A 3220-nucleotide genomic window follows, 5' to 3' on the forward strand; every position below is an offset into this window, starting at 1 on the left:
TTAAGAAAACCTGGAGAATAAACTCATACTTTAAAAGATCACTTTTTTCAGTTCTTTTACTGTTTATAACAAAAAGCCACAGATACTTTTCATTTTTCTTTCTACGTCATGTTACCTCTCTAATCCTGTTTTTAAGCAGTGAGAAAACATTTTGTACATTGCAACAGGTTGGCTTTTTCCCCTGGATTCTTTCTGATTTGGGGTTGGTGACAGGCTCTGCCTTATTGTGCTTTGACCAATGGTTCTCTCACTTAGCACACATGCGAATCACCTGCAGGGCTTGTTCCAACACGGATTACTGGCCCCACCCCCAGAGTTTCTGATCCAATAATTTTAATTTCTAACAAGTTCTCAGGTGATACGGATGCTGCTGATCTATGCACTACACTTTGAGAACCACTCCTTGACGATACTTGCAGTAAATGCAGGAAAAGAACCATGTTAAGTTTTTAAAAGGTATTTTTGTGAGAAAAAAATAGTGAACATGAATATCAGTAAAGTTAGGATTGTGCTACAGGGTGATGCTTACCCATTTTCATTTGTTTTTGAGTCTAGCGATTGGAAAGTCTAGTTTTATCCTGCCCCCTGAGATGTAATGTTCTCACTTTTTGAGTGGATATAAAATAATGTCCCTAACTTGGAGCTTAATATTTCCTATGTTGAAAGAATTGAATGACATCTCTTTGAAGATTGCAAAAGTTTCATCATCTTGCTATTTTCTCTATATAAGATTGGGAACCATGTTTATCTTTGTATCCATCATTTTGTTACATACTAGAAACCAAAACACTTGTTGAGTTAAATTGTTTTAACCAATTAATCTTTTTTAACCCTTCACTAGCATATCACTGGAATTTTGATCCTCAGCTTCCAACTTCTAATTACCCTGTAAGTGTGCAATTCAGTGGTATTAATTACATGCACAGTATTGTACAACCATCACCACTATTTCCAAAACTTCGTTATCCCAAACAGAAGCTCTGTAACCATTAGCAGTAGTTCCCCACCTGCCCCCTTCCCCAGCCCCTGGTAACTTCTGATCTCCTTTCTGTTTCTATGACTTTGCCTACTCCAGATATTTCGTGTAAGTGGGATCATGCAATATTTTTCCATTTCGTGACTGGATTATTTTGCTTAGCATAATGTTTTCAAGGTTCATCCATGTTGTAGCATGTTTCAGGACTTCATTCCATTTTATGGCTGAATAGATTTCCATTGTATGGCTAGACCACTTCTGTGTCTTCATCTTTTGATGGTCACTTGGATTTTTTCTACCTTTTGGCTATTGTGACTAGTGCTGCTGTGAACATGGGTATACAACTATCTGAAGTCCTGTTTTCAGTTCTTTTAGGTATATTGGCTTAAAAACAACAACAAAAAATGATTCAGAGGAAGTTGTAAAGATAGTGCAAAGAGGTCCTTTGTACCCTTCACTCAATTTGCACATTGGCTTTTAAAACCAAAAGAATGTTTATGTACAAGGGAATGAAGTGGTAGACCAGAGGGACCAATTCCCGGTAAAGCTGTTACTATTTAAATCTTATCTCACTAACCATAAAGACAAATTCCAAAAGAACTGTGTTGTTGGACCTACTCTCAAGGGGGTCAATGGAATAGGAACCACATCAGAGTTATAAGACCAAGTGTTAGCCATGTTGGATGTGTATCATGTGTATAAGGCCCAGTAGAGCAATTAGCATCAAATAGGGCCCTCCTATCTTTATAATACGTGGTCTTGTATCTGAAACCCATTAAGGATGTTTTAGGGTTTTAGAACCAAAAAGTCTAAAGCATATTTTGCATCGCTGGGACAAATAAAAGCATTATTTAATATGAATAATAAAAGTTGCTAAATATTATTTACACATTCACACAGACACGAAAAATCTGGGCCAAGTTTTCAGAAACTTCAGGCTGTAGAAACAGTGTTCTCAACGCAAGAAGCTTTATCTACAAGGAAGAAAGTAGGTGTCACACATAACACCTTTTCTTAATTTTTCTATATTCCCAAACATACAGCCTCATTATTTAATACGTAATGAGTACCAAACCTGCAGTAAAAATCTTCTTCGTCTTTAATATTTCTAAATTTAGTGCCCTGTTTAATTTCATATCTTAATTTGAACTTTGGACATTTTCCTTGAAATGGTGAAAGAAAACTTTCTGGTTTCATAATGCCTTTTTTTTTTTTTTTTTTTTAATGTTTAAATGTCACTTAAAAGCACAGAAAGTAAAAAGGTTAAATATGATGTAAACTAATTTTACTTGATCAAGATTTTCGTATTCATTTAAGGATTTTGAAGAATTAGATAAGTTTAAAAGAGCTAACTTTCAAGAAATAGCAAAGATAATGCTGGGAAAGAATAGATGTTTCTTAAAATGCGTATCATGTCTGCTGCTGCCAAATGTACAATGTGATGCCTCGCTACAGAATACTAAACAGCTGGCTTCCTGGTGCTTCCACATCGATTTCCATTGTGTGTAGAATGCAGGGCCATTATTTTATTCAAAGTGTTCCCACTTAATGGAAATGCTATACAAGACCACATCCCCTTCACCTTTTAGCATGCAAATCTTGAAAGAGAAGGATAATGTAATTTTCTTCTGCCATCAGTACTTAGGGATTGTAGTAAGAGTTTGGAAGTAAACTCTTCCTCTAAGATTTAGATTATAATAGCAACATATTCTGGACCAAAGCAGAGAAGCAGATACATAATGGCTCCCTGGCTGAAAAAATCTGACACTAAGGAGGTAAGCTTCTAGAGACCAACTTTCACAACTAGTTGACAACTAAATTCTCAACATCTGGAATAGTGCCTAGCACATAGTTGCAAAATGCATGGACTTCGAAGAATAACTAGATAACTAACTTGACTAGCTTTAAGATTTATATCTAGGGGCTTCCCTGGTGGCGCAGTGGTTGAGAATCTGCCTGCTAATGCAGGGGACATGGGTTCGAGCCCTGGTCTGGGAAGATCCCACATGCCGCGGAGCAACTAGGCCCGTGAGCCACAACTACTGAGCCTGCGCGTCTGGAGCCTGTGCTCCGCAACGAGAGAGGCCGCGATAGTGAGAGGCCTGCGCACCGCGACGAAGAGTGGCCCCCACTTGCCACAGCTAGAGAAAGCCCTCGCACAGAAACGAAGACCCAACACAGCCAAAAATAATAAATAAATAAATAAAAGACTTTAGAAAAAAGATTTATATCTAAAATGTCAAT

This window comes from Eubalaena glacialis, chromosome 19, assembly GCF_028564815.1.
Source record: "Eubalaena glacialis isolate mEubGla1 chromosome 19, mEubGla1.1.hap2.+ XY, whole genome shotgun sequence".
Classification (NCBI taxonomy): Eukaryota; Metazoa; Chordata; class Mammalia; order Artiodactyla; family Balaenidae; genus Eubalaena; species Eubalaena glacialis.